We start from the raw sequence: 14533 nt of genomic DNA on the forward strand, positions 1-14533 counted from the left end.
ACCTTTAGTTCGTTGGGATCACATCGTTTTATTTTTTTATAACGGTAAAAGTAGTGAAAATCTGGGTTTCTTTCATTTTCAAATTTAAACGGACATATCTTCTTTTTTCACAACGGATTTCTAGTGATCCTTCTTTCTTTTAAAGGGGTGAATAATATCTTTAAAACAAGTTAGTATTTGTTTAAATCGGTTAACAAATGACTAAGTTATAGTGGTTTAAGCCTGAAAACCCCCTCAAAAAAACTATAACTTAATTTCTCACAATTTTGAAAATAATTATTGAACAAAACAAAAAAACATTATTTTTTATTTTTGCCTTATTAAGGCGAAGGCCATTTATAGTGATATTTAATTAATTCTCTTTCGAGTTGAGCTGTTAGGCCTTTAGAGATACATTGAAAAATTAGGAGTCTACCGAAGTCCCACGCATCCAACCATTACACTACGTTTCACGGGTGGTAAATCCGATCTTCAGGTGTATTAGGATGTTGTTTTTGTGGCAGACGAAGGCAAAGCTTGGTAACTGGTATATATATCGAACTTCATTAGATAAATGTATATGCGAAATTATGTCAGTTAATTGAAACTCCAAACTTTTCCTATAGTCCTGCTTTGGTAATCCCATTTTTCAATGTTCACAAATACTATGGTAAGTTTTATTCCTACATCATTAGTAATTGCTCTTCTATATCAGAAGATTTTATTTTTTGATCATCAATTATTGTCTACTAAAGTTTTGACAAGTTGATGGTGGCTTAGAACGCTAAGACGCCGGCAACCTTGACACTCAGTTGTCGGAGACCCAGGTTCGAATCCCAGCCTGGCTCATGCTGAAATTGAAAAATTAGGAGTCTACCGAAGTCCCACGCATCCAACCATTACACTACGTTTCACGGGTGGTAAATCCGATCTTCAGGTGTATTAGGATGTTGTTTTTGTGGCAGACGAAGGCAAAGCTTGGTAACTGGTATATATATCGAACTTCATTAGATAAATGTATATGCGAAATTATGTCAGTTAATTGAAACTCCAAACTTTTCCTATAGTCCTGCTTTGGTAATCCCATTTTTCAATGTTCACAAATACTATGGTAAGTTTTATTCCTACATCATTAGTAATTGCTCTTCTATATCAGAAGATTTTATTTTTTGATCATCAATTATTGTCTACTAAAGTTTTGACAAGTTGATGGTGGCTTAGAACGCTAAGACGCCGGCAACCTTGACACTCAGTTGTCGGAGACCCAGGTTCGAATCCCAGCCTGGCTCATGCTGAAATTATTTTTTATTTTTGCCTTATTAAGGCGAAGGCCATTTATAGTGATATTTAATTAATTCTCTTTCGAGTTGAGCTGTTAGGCCTTTAGAGATACATTGAAAAATTAGGAGTCTACCGAAGTCCCACGCATCCAACCATTACACTACGTTTCAATGGGATTACCAAAGCAGGACTATAGGAAAAGTTTGGAGTTTCAATTAACTGACATAATTTCGCATATACATTTATCTAATGAAGTTCGATATATATACCAGTTACCAAGCTTTGCCTTCGTCTGCCACAAAAACAACATCCTAATACACCTGAAGATCGGATTTACCACCCGTGAAACGTAGTGTAATGGTTGGATGCGTGGGACTTCGGTAGACTCCTAATTTTTCAATGTATCTCTAAAGGCCTAACAGCTCAACTCGAAAGAGAATTAATTAAAAAAAACATTATATTTTTGAAAATTATGAGAAATTCCTTTATAGTTTTTTTGATGGGGTTTTCAGGCTTAAACCACTATAACTTAGTCATTTGTTAACCGATTTAAACAAATACTAACTTGTTTTAAAGATATTATTCACCCCTTTAAAAGAAAGAAGGATCACTAGAAATCCGTTGTGAAAAAATGAAGATATGTCCGTTTAAATTTGAAAATGTAAGAAACCCAGATTTTCACTACTTTTACCGTTATAAAAAAATTAAACGATGTGATCCCAACGAACTAAAGGTATTGTCGTTGTCCATGGATCCCAACACGATATAATTTTGCATCAGAACACTTGAATATTTTTCTGGTCAACTTTTGTAGCCCAGTGTCATTTATCGGCATTTTTCGAAAAGTTTGTACCTTCTCAAGGACAAAACTGCCTGAGGGAGCATTCCAATGCTTTTGCGATGTATTAGAGAGTTTTCAATTACTGTCTTGGCTACAATTTTTGTCTTTGTGTTGAATCTAAAATCTCAATGGTTTGGCTGTTATATGCCAAAATATCTAAAAAAGTCAATAAAAAACTTAAAGTCAAAATCGGGAGGCTCGATTTTCACGGTAGATATATGGTCCAGTGGACTTTTTTGCTCAGTTCAATCCCAGGAATCAGAAACGCGAAGGGCTCATTAAGGTTTTCAAATCGCCCCGGCCTACTGTCCAATCCTTGTGGTACCACCCACACAAATGTTCAACATTTTTGTGTGGTTAAAGGTCTGTTCGAGGATCCTTTGGACATTTTTATTTCCTAGTGGCCCTGTTTACAGCGATATTATGTTTTTCGTAGGCTAGTGTGATAAAAAAGCCCTATCTATCGATATCCCCGCAATTTTTTTGAGCTTTAATCATATCCATGCTTTAGTCGGTGCATACGCCCAAATACGCCCAACACTCCTGTTATTGCTTTTTTGTAGAGTCTTAGTCTGAGGGCATTTTGCTATCGTCTTTTTACTTGATTTTTCTTGTAGTTACGACAGCCTTTGAGTAAATGAAAGTTTTGCAATATCAAATTCTTCTTTTTTTTTGCCGATCCGCATTCGGATTTTGGCGATCATACAATAACAAATTAAGTATTTTTTAGCTGTATATATAGATATATGTTTATGAATATGTTGTGGTAAATTATTCAGCAATGGTGATCTCTCTATTCCTCGCAGCGTTGATAAGGCTTCTTTCATTTGGTTGATTTGTCCACTCCAAAATGTTTTTTATCCAGGATATTTCTCTTCTTCCTCTTGGCCTTTTTCCCTCAATTTGACATTTAATTATGCTCTGGATGATAGAATACTTTTCGTTTCTCATTATGTGTCCCATATAGGATATCTTCCTACTTTTTATGATATCAAGAAGTTGTCGTTTAGTGTTCATTCTTCTCAGGACTTCTTCATTTGGTACTCGGTCAGTCCAAGGAATTTTCAGTGTTCTGCGATAAATCCACATTTCAAATGCGTTCAATTTTTGTTCGTCTATTGACTTTATTGACTCGGCAGCATATAGTAGAGTAGACCATACATAACATTTTATGAAGCGCATTTTTGTTGTGATGTTGACGTCATGACTTGTTAATATTTTGCGATGGTTAAAAAAAGGATTGCCTAGCTACTTCTATTTGGCATTTTATTTCTCTCGAGGCATCCCATTGGTCATTTATAAGGACCCCAAGATATTTAAAACTCTCTACCCGTTCTATTTCGTCATTTTTTATTTTCAATGATGTGTTGTTTTGGTAAGTTTTTCTATTTATTACCATATATTTCGTTTTCTTAATGTTAATCTTAAGACCGTATAATTCGCTTTTTTGAGTAAGTGAGTTAACCAGTTTCTGTAGACCGTATAGGCTAGTGGCAATTAATGCTGTGTCGTCGGCGTATCGTATATTGTTTATTAATTCAGAGTAATTGACCTTTACGCCAATTTGCTCGTTTTCAACTCCTTCTTGAAATATTTTGTTGGAGTATAAATTAAATAATAGAGGTGATAGGATACATCCTTGTCTAACGCCTTTGGATATTGGGATATTGTCAGTGAGTTCTCCATCAACTTGAATTTTTGCAGTTTGTGGCCAATAAAGGTTTTTTATGCATCTTATTTCCTTTTCTGTTATTCCGGTATCCATCAAGATATCCATCATTTTTTCATGTCTGACCGTATCGAAAGCCTTTTCGTAGTCTACGAAACATAAGAATATATCTTTTTGAACATCTCTACAGTTTTGAATAAGGACTTGAATACTTAGTAGCGCCTCTCGCGTTCCCATGCCTTCTATGAAACCGAATTGTGTTCTCCCCATATTTGGCTCACACTTAGGGTAGATTCTTTTATGTAGTATTTTAATTAATATTTTAATGAATATTTTTAGGGCATGACACATTAGACTAATTAGTCTATAATCACCAATATCAAATTAGAACACTGAAATATTGTTTACACCTTGTTTGAAATGTTCCTTAGTCTGATAATAAACGTAGAAATAGGTTTTGTGTATCAAAAACGGTTATTTTCTCTAGAAATGTTATATTGATTTCTTAGTAACTTTAGGACAAAGATGAACTACATATGGCAAAAACCAAAAATGTTTTACAATCGATGAATCCGAGTTTTACCCTTTCAGAACTCGCGAACTGGTAACATATTTTTATAGTATGACTGAAACTTTTTAAAATTAAGTGTTTTAGGATGGATCCCATAATGTTGACCATTAAAATTAATTTACGTGGAAGCTGTGTTGGCATCAATGTAGAAAAATGGGTAAAAACGGGTTGAAGCCAACAAGTTTTTTTAGGTTCCATTCCGATTTCTGACTTAACCTTACATTTTATAGACCTATGTCAAAAGAAAGAATCACAAAGTACTCCATGGGCAACATGATACTAGTATATGATTTTTCTATATATCCACTGCATTCATCTAAAATTGATGCTGACACTTTGAAGCCGGAATTTCGGGGTTTTTTGAATTTTTTTTTTAATAATCCGGACGCGCAACAAGATGGTATTCCATCTATTTAAACATCTACGAATAGATAAGGAATGCTGTTAACGATTTATGCATAAATTTTCTCATAACAAAAATAAAACATTTTAAAATTTGCGCGCATCGGCCAATTTTGTGAACGCGAACAGATTTGAAACTAGAATTTTTTCCCTAACCTCTATACCAAAAATCGTAGACGTGCAAAATTTTTTTTCGATTTTTTCCAAATAGAATTGCATAGGAATTTTGGTTTTTTACCATATACTAATTAACATTATAATTGATTTGTCTACACATTTGTTTAAATATAATGTCAAGTCATAAGTGTTACTGATCACGTTAATATTTTATTAGTTCAATTAGTCACACTATTTAAAACTCTATTTTTAACTATAAAAACACCCGCAGACAATTCGAATGCTATCAGTGTTACCTTAAACATGAAACTACTATCTCTTGGATTTGTCGCATTAGCCTTGTTCCTAGGATATGCAAATGCCGAACCATGTGTAAGTTAAAACATACATTATATTCATGTGTATACAAAAGTATATACATTTAAAATTTTTTTCTATAGGGACCTGGTTGGCCATCAGGCGGAGGAGGTGATAAATAGGTAAGTTAATAAAGGGTCATAGTTGTCAATCAGTCTTACAAACAATATAGTTTTCTCTTTATGTATCAAATGCTATGCTTGTTTCTTTCCGCAGGTTCGAAATCGAATACATACCTCATCCTTCCTAACTGAACCAATGGAGTAAATTCTGCAGTTAATAAAGTCATTTAGAATTGCATAATAAAAACAACTTGTATTTTTTTCTTTTCTCTTACGGACGTTGTCGGATTTTTCTGCCATTGATGTTGTTTAGGATTTATTATCGTATATGTCTCCTGTCTTTATCCTAATTCGATCTAATCATAAAATTAAAAAAAAACTGGTTAAGTCGAATTCTCCCGCTTATTGAGACTTATATGGTTTAGGTTTTCATGACTGATGGACCGTTGAACCTCACCATTCAAGGAAATTTGTAAATATATCGCTTTTCTTTATTGGGGGTTCAACCACCGTTGTTTCGAGAATTAATTTTCAAGCCGATGCATTCATAAGTTTAGGAAATATAGTGATTATAAAACAATATGCATCCGAAATTCGTCTTCAAAAATATAGCATTTTGGACCACAAGACATTTCTGAATATTTTCTGAAAATAGCATGGAATTACGTTCAGTAGCTTTTGAAAAATAATATATTGAAAAGAGTGGGCGTGGTCACCAGTTTTCAAAATATAACATATTTAAAAAAGTGGGCGTGGTCTGGTATTTTGGCTCCTCCCAAATGCCTCCCAAAGGTTATGCTGAAACCGAAATATAATCATAAGTTTAGCTTAGACATATAGCGTTTAAAAGAAAGGCGTGGGGAAGGTACCCCACCTCATAAAATATACAAAACAACGGCAAACATTGAGCTTCTGCTCCAAATATTTTGGAAATCGGTTCAATAGTATTGAAGATAAAACATATTTAAAAAAAAACAGGCCTACATTGTAGATTAATCCGCAAATTTTTAAACCGACACATGCATATTTTTTTTTGCAAATTTAGCGTTTTTTTAATATCGCATAGGGAAGGCACCCCGCCCCCTGTGGAATTCAATAAAATATGTAGCCTGTTTTCGGGGGCCATCCCTGTACATCCCCTGAAAATTTCAGGAAAATCGGTTCAGTAGGGTTTGCTGAATAAATTAAAATTGAAAATTTAAACAAATTTTCTTTCCATAAAAGCTTAAGTTAGGTTATGACGGCATTTGATTTTTATTCATAAAAATATGACTTTTTTAAATATGGCAAAGGGAAGCATCCCGCAGCTTTCGAAATTCAAGAAAATATGCATAATACAGGAGAGGTAGAGGTTCAACAATTCCGGAGATATCACAAAATTCAGCTATTGCCCCCTTATACGCATGTCTATTTTGACTTGACTATTTACTTATAAACATACTGGACACTTGTCACGGTGTTCTTGAACCAATTATATAGGCGAGAAGAGAACACAACCATTGTTTTTGGTTGAATATCCAATTCAGATTTTATTGATGTTAAAATTAATCTTAAGAGCTAAGTTATATTAGAATTCTAAGGGGACTAATTATAATTCCTTAAAGTAAGCGCACATATCACTAATCTCTTTACCACTTTATTATCAGTGCACATTCCGCTAAGGAAAGTATTATCACTTAAGTGCTAAGTACTTTCATATTTTTATTACAGCTACATTTATATTTATGACTCTAAACACTTAAAGATGCTACTAAAATATAATTAGCGCTAGTGAACCTATCTAACATATTAATAGAAAATGTTGCTGCTGGAAAACTGGCTGATTTAAATATTTTCCAACATTACGTGAAGTTCCCCAACAGAGCACACGGTGCTCTTGAAGCAACTTTAAATGGAAAGTGCTTACACCTGGAAAGTTTTTGCGGAATCTGAAACTACAATGTCCATAGAGGAGAAAAATCAGAAAAAAAAATCGCCTGAGCGCTTTTAAATTAAATCGCGATTGCGGTTTCCCAGCAAAAACCTGAAAAACTCCTAAAAATGTGAACTTTAATCGCGATTGACATAAAAAAGCGCTATGGCCATTTTTTTGTTTTTTGATTTTTATACCCTCAGCCTTTAGGCTAGAAAGGTTATATACACTTTCATACGGGCAAAATGTGCCTCATCGAAATAGTGGTTTTAGACCCCAAGTATGTTTGGACGAAATGTGTTTCAGACAATTTGGAGTTGATTTAGCAATGTCCGTCCGTCTGTCTGTCTGTCTGTCCGTCTGTCTGTCTGGCTGGCTGGTGCGCACGATAACTCTCGAACGGATAAACCGATTAGGTTCAAATTTTGGCCTTCGTAATATTTTATCAAAGCATAGCTTAAATTCGAAGATGGGCTATATCGGTCCACTCCTTCCGGTACCTCCCCCACAAAACTTCAAAAATGTTCGGAAAATTTTTGCGCACGATAACTCTTGAAGGGAGTGACCGATGTAATATATACTTTGCACATCCTAATATATCTACCAGATATAGATCAGGTTCGAATATGGACTATATTTTTCTACTCCTTCTGGTACCTCTCACACAAAATTTCGGATAAGTTCACTTTTAGACCTGCTATCGAATCACTTTGATTTTTGTTGAAGCGATTTGCATTCACTACCTCCATTACGACGGTAAAAGTTTTTTCAGGGGCAAGTCCATATTTCTTGGGAAAACAGTCCGAAAGGTGTAAAAAAACCCCTATGTCACCATATGTGGCGGTCGGAGAGCGCGATAACTATCGAACTGTTCAACCGATTTGGTCCAGAATTTGGTCTTCGTCATATTATATCCAAACTTTGTTTCATGGGCAATACCGGTCCACAACTTTAGGTACTTCTCCTCAATATGTAAAAAATGTCACTAAAATCCTAGGACGAAGTGGGGCATCCAATTTGGTCCAAACTTTGGATCTCCTAATATGTTATCAACATTTAGTTTAACTTCTAAAATGGTTCAACATTTCTGCCTTAGTGCAGTTAATTCCTAATCCACATGTTTGTCGGCAAGTTCAAATGTCCATAAAGGGCCACACAATTCTGAAGACACCTTAAATAGATTCGATCTGTCCGGAGGTGAAAGTTTCGCTTCACATTGGCTGAGGGTATATATCTGTCGGCAAAGCCGACTGACACTTTTTTACTTGTTCTCATATATGAACATTGTAGTTTCAGAATCCGCAACAACTTCCCAGGTATAAGCTACTTTCATTTAAAGTTGGTTCAAGAGCACCGTGTTGTTGACCATAGTCATTCAAAAGATGACATATTTTAGAATAAGACAGACAATTTATTATTTTTTCCCAATATTCAATGACTTTATTAATTGTAGAATTTACGCCACTGTTTCGATTAGGAAGGATGAGGAATGTATTTGATTTCAAACTTAAGGAATAATCAAACATTTTATTCCGTGCGGAGTTGTTTTTCTTCACTTTTTTTCTCCTATCGGACGCCTCCCCAGGTGGTGGATAGGGGAATGCTCGTCAGCGATTGCTCACTGAAGGGTACCGCAAAAATAAAATATGCGGGGCGAACCAAAAAAAAAGGGGGAAAAGGCAGTGTCTGTTCCCACATTGGGCGACTGCAAACAGCGTCTGTACTCCAGTGGAGCGGCTGAATGCGGAGACGGTAAACTCCAAACCCTTTAGAAGGCAACGGGAAACCACTAAAGTAATATCCCATGAAAATCATACAATGAAAATGGAAACACAAAATAACAATCGGCCCTCAGTCTCCGGCCAAACGAGGGTGCTAAGAATCCCCGGAGGTAAAACAAAACTTAACATCGGAACATGGAATGTTCGAAGTCTTTATGAGCTTGGAAAATTGGATAATACCATAAGCGAGATGAAGCGGCTGCAAATAGATATATTGGGTATAAGTGAGACATGGTTGACCGAAAGCTCAGAGTTCTTCTCTGAAAATACAAAGGTTTATCACTCAGGCAATGTTGACGGAATCCACAGAAAGGGCGTTGCTATCTTAGTTAAAAGTAACATTGCACCCAGTGTGACAGGATGCTTCCCAATTTCGGATAGGGTGATGATGATCAAAATATCCGGAAAACCGGTTAACTTGAACGTAATACAAGTGTATGCACCCACATGTGATGGCGACAATCTCGAGGTAGAACAATTTTACAGTGATGTGGAAAAAGTGTTGATAATGACGAAACCCCATGATATCACAATTATACAGGGGGATTTTAATGCAAAAGTTGGAAAGGAAGAAACAACTGATGTTACAGGTAAATTTGGGTTGGGCCAACGTAACGAAAGAGGAGAAAGGCTAATTCAATTTTGCCAAGAACACAAGTTTAAAATTAGTAACACTATGTTCAATCTCCATCCGAGACGATTATATACTTGGAAGTCGCCACAAGACAGCAATAATAATATAGTCAGAAACCAAATCGACTACATAATTATCAATAAGCGATATTCTTCCTGCGTGAGTAGATGCTCCACATATCCCGGTGCTGACGTTCCATCAGATCACACCCTCCTACTTTGTAAGATTGGTATAAAATTGGCTATCACCCGCAGGAGAAACCCCCGGAAGAAAATAGATTTCGAAAAGCTTAGCGACCCCTTTATGAAACAAACAATGAAAGATCAAATAAACGCCAAACTATCCTTCGTTGGGGACAACAATGAACAGCAATGGAACAGTTTAAAAGAATCCATCAACAACGTGTCGAAAGATGTATTAGGTACAACTACAACTAGACGGAAGAAGAACAACTGGATAACAGAAGAAATACGTGCACTTCGAGAAGAACGGAGCAAATACAGAAATAATAACTATGAAAAATATTGGGAATTGAATCAAGAAATTAAAACCGCAATTCGTGCCGCGAAAAATGCACAAATAAACAGAGAATGCCAGGAAATTGAAAGATTACAACTTCTCCATGACGATTTCAATCTCCACAAAAAAATGAAAGAGGCATCCGGTATATATGCAAAAAGAACGTCCGCGTTTATTTGCGACGATAATAATGTAGCTCACTACGAACGTGAGGATAAGAGTAAACTATGGGAGAGATATATCAGAAATTTATTTACTGACGAGAGTCGAACCCAGTTCCTAACCAATACACACCAAATCGGTATTCCAGGAAGACTAATCAATGAGGAAGAATTGGAATCGGCAATAAAATCTATGAAAGACAAAAAGGCACCGGGGCCAGATGATATACCTGTCGAAGTACTAAAATTAATAGAAGGAAACAATAAACAACTACTATTGGGGTTGTTTAACCAAATTTATATTACCGGGGAATATCCGCAAGATTGGCTCCAATCAACATTTATACCTATACCCAAGAAAAATAATGCGACTTCAGGTTAATTAGTTTAATGAGCCATGCCCTGAAAATATTTCTAAAAATAATACACAGAAGAATATACCCACTATGTGAGGCACACATGGGGCAGACGCAATTTGGATTCAATGAAGGTATGGGAACGCGAGAAGCACTACTTGGACTTAACGTATTAATACAAAAATGTCGAGAAGTTCAAAAAGACGTATATATTTGCTTCGTGGATTATGAGAAAGCATTTCATACGGTGAAACATGATAAACTGATGAATATCTTGACTTCTATTGGGCTAGACGAATGGGATATAAGATGCATTAAAAATTTATACTGGAATCAAGTAGCAAATATTAATGTAGATGGTGAATTAACAGACAATGTTCAAATTTCAAAGGGTGTAAGACAAAGATGTGTTTTGTCTCCCCTTCAATTCAACATATATTCAGAACAAATATTCGTAGAATCCATTGCTAGAAAGAACATTGGTATTGCTATAAACAATACGCTAATTAATAACATCCGTTACGCCGACGATACTACGTTACTAGCAAGCAGTTTTGCGGGGCTACAAAGATTATTAGATGTACTTGTGAAAACAAGCGAAATATATGGATTACGTATTAATGTAAAAAAGACCAAATATATGATTGTGAGCAGAAAGTCTGTGGAAACAACTGCACCTATGTTAATAAGTAATACCGAAATAGAAAGAGTTAAAACGTTTAAATACCTGGGAGTCCAGATTAATGATCAGTGGGATATGTCGAAAGAAATCAAGTGCAGAATTGAAATGGCACGAAATTCATTTTTTAAATATAAAAAAATGCTTACAAGTCATGATATAAGCCTAACAACAAAAATGCGCTTTGTTAAATGTTACATATGGCCAGTACTATTATACTCAGCCGAAACCTGGACGGTAAAAGTAACAGATCAGAAAAGATTAAATTCGTTTGAAATGTGGATATATCGCCGTATTTTAAAAATTCGTTGGACTGAACGTATCTCAAATGAAGAAGTGCTTAGACGCATGAATACCGAACTTCAAATTACACGTATGATAAAAACCAGAAAAACTGCCTATTTGGGCCATTTAATGAGGAATGAAAAATATAAGCTGCTCCAAGCCATTATACAGACCAATATCGAAGGAAAAAGACCCAGAGGAAGAAAAGAAACAACATGGATAAGTAACATTAAAGAATGGACGGGTGTGCAAAACGAACGAATTCTTTTAAATGCCGCCAGAAACCGAAGCCTTTCGATAATTGAATAGAACATATTTAATTGTACTATAATATTAACAATTAGTTAAGTTAATTTATGTAACACTGCATTATAATTGTATGATCGCTAACATCCGAACACGGATTGGCAAATAAAGAAGAAGAAAACATTTTATATATTAATAGAAAAGTTATTTATTTGTTTAACTGACTGACAATTTTGAGTCTTTATTTAACTTACTTCATCTCCTCCGCTATGTCAATGTAGTACGAGTACCTGTAGAATTAATTGTTCTAATTTATATACTTATACATATTTTTGTATATTATTTATGTTTCAACTTACATATGTTTCGGCACTCGGCACACCTACTCAAAGTGATTTTATATATGAATAGAAAAGTTATTGGTTTTTTACAACTGACTGACAGTTATGAGTCTTTATTTAACTTACTTCCTTCATTCCGGCATGCAAATGAGGTATCTGGAGAAAAAATGTGCAAATTTATATAAATATACATAAATATGTATGTATATTATTTATGTTTCAACTACACATGGTTCGGCACTGGCATAACCTAAGAATAAGGCTAATGCGACAAATCCAAGAGATAGTAGTTTTATGTTTAAGGCAACACTGCTTGCATTCGAGAATTATCTGGGGTGTTTTTCACTCCTTCCGGTACCTCCCCCACAAAAGTTCGAAAATGTTCGGAAAATTTGTGCGCACGATAACTCTTGAAGGGAGTAACCGATATGGTCCATACTTTGCCCATCGTGGAGCGTGTACCAGACTTAGATCAGGTTTTAATATGGACTCAATTGGTCCACTCCGTCGTGAACCTCCCACACAAAAATTTGGAAAAGTTCAGTTTAGGACCATCTCTCGAATCGCTTTGATTTTTGCTTTAGCAACTTGTATTCACTGCCTTCCATACGACGGTATAAGTTTCATCAGGGGCAAGTCCATACTTCCTGAGAAAATAGCCTGAAAGTTGAAAAAACCCCCTATGACACCGTGTGAGGAGGTTGGAGGGCAAAATAACTATCGAACAGGTCTGCCGATTCGGTCCAAAGTTTGGTCTTAGTAATATTTTGTCCAAACATAGTTTAAGTTCGAAGATAAGCCATATCGGTCCACTCCTTCAGGTACCTCCCCCACAAAAGTTCAAAAATGTTCGGTAAAATTGTGCGTACGATAACTCTTGAAGAGAGTGGCCGAATTGGACCATACTTTACACATCTTAATATATCTACCAGATATAGATCAGGTTCAAATATGGACTATATTTGTCCACTCCATCCGGTACCTCCCACACAAAATTTCGGATACGTTCACTTTAAGACCTGCTTTCGAATCACTTTGATTTTTGTTGAAGCAACTTGCATTCGCTGCCTCAATTGCGATGGTAAAAGTTGTTTCAGGGGCAAGTCCATACTTCTTGAGCAAACATCCCTGAAGTTGTAAAAACCCCCTATGGTACCATATGTAGTGGCTGGAGATCCATTCTTTTTAGTATCTCCTCCGCAAAACTTTTGATCTCTAATCCTAATCAACATTTTTGTCAGTTCAAACGCCCAAAATTCCCTAAATACATGCGTTTTTTTGGGAAAAAATTGTTTCAATATACACAGGCTGAGGGTATATCTCTGTCGGCCAAGCCGACTGATACTTTTTTACTTGTTTTGTGTAATATCTTTACTAAAACAAATGTGTATATAATAAATCCATTATAATGTTGATTGGCAACTGAAGTCTTTATTTTGCAGTTTTATTGCAATGTAGAGATATGAGATATCAAAAATGGTATACTACTTAAGGGGTCTAAGACGAATATTTTACCGTGTTAGATGGAGTTTGGGCCAAAAGAACTTACAAAAAAAAAAAAAAAAAAAAAACATTTTTTCTATGTGTGTTGAGAAGACAAGCAAAGTCATAGATTACCTACATTAAGTATTGCTAATACAGTTAATATTGAGTAAAAAAGCCGTTATTATTATTTTTTTTAGATGGGTTACAACCAGATGCAAGGCTTTCTATTATTCATTGGTTATGGCTTTAGCAATAATTTTAGTTAGGAATAAATAACAAATTCACATAAGTAATTCAGAAAAATCCAATTTTCCTTAATTTAAAAAATGTATTACTGCTCACGTTTTGTCTGCGAATATTCCATTCATCAAATTAATCACCACACTATTTACAACTTTACTTTCTACTATAAAAGCACGACAGATAATTTGGATGTCATCAGTGTTGCCTTAAACATGAAACTACTATCTCTTGGATTTGTCGCATTAGCCTTATTCTTAGGTTATGCAAGTGCCGAACCATGTGTAAGTTAAAACATACATTATACTCATGTACAAATGTATACTAATTTTCAATTTTTTTTTATAGGGACCTGGCTGGCCAACAGGAGGAGGAGGTGATAAATAGGTAAGTTAAAAAAATGTCTTAATTAAAAAGTAATTTTTCTCTTAATATATGTGTTGATATTTTTCCTCCTTTAGGTCTCAAATCGCATATCTTATCCTCTTTGACGGAGTCAATGGTGTGAATGGTTCATTATGAACGGTTCATATGAAATAATTTTACTGTAAATAAAATCGTTGGATATTGCAAAAACAAATTTTTAAACTGTTTTTATTATAAAACAAATTTTTA

The 14533-nt window shown here is 35.1% G+C and overlaps 2 long non-coding RNA genes across 4 annotated transcripts; both read left to right on the forward strand.

Annotated features, from left to right (window-relative positions):
• Window positions 1–5114: 5114 nt before the first annotated feature.
• Window positions 5115–5529, forward strand: LOC141402213 (uncharacterized). Its single transcript, XR_012412564.1, has 3 exons — window positions 5115–5232; window positions 5301–5339; window positions 5434–5529. It is a non-coding gene; the product is annotated as an uncharacterized lncRNA (long non-coding RNA).
• Window positions 5530–13829: 8300 nt separating this feature from the next.
• Window positions 13830–14498, forward strand: LOC141403508 (uncharacterized). Of its 3 annotated transcripts, none has more exons than XR_012412821.1 (4): window positions 13830–13844; window positions 14094–14202; window positions 14267–14305; window positions 14380–14498. It is a non-coding gene; the product is annotated as an uncharacterized lncRNA (long non-coding RNA). The 3 variants fall into 3 exon arrangements; XR_012412822.1 differs by lacking the exon at window positions 13830–13844 and adding an exon at window positions 13953–13967; XR_012412820.1 differs by lacking the exon at window positions 13830–13844 and having other exon boundaries at window positions 14085–14202.
• The last annotated feature ends 35 nt before the right edge of the window (window positions 14499–14533 follow it).

The sequence above is a fragment of the Musca autumnalis genome, unplaced genomic scaffold (genome assembly GCF_047663935.1).
Source record: "Musca autumnalis isolate F117 unplaced genomic scaffold, ASM4766393v1 scaffold_4, whole genome shotgun sequence".
NCBI classification, from domain to species: Eukaryota; Metazoa; Arthropoda; class Insecta; order Diptera; family Muscidae; genus Musca; species Musca autumnalis.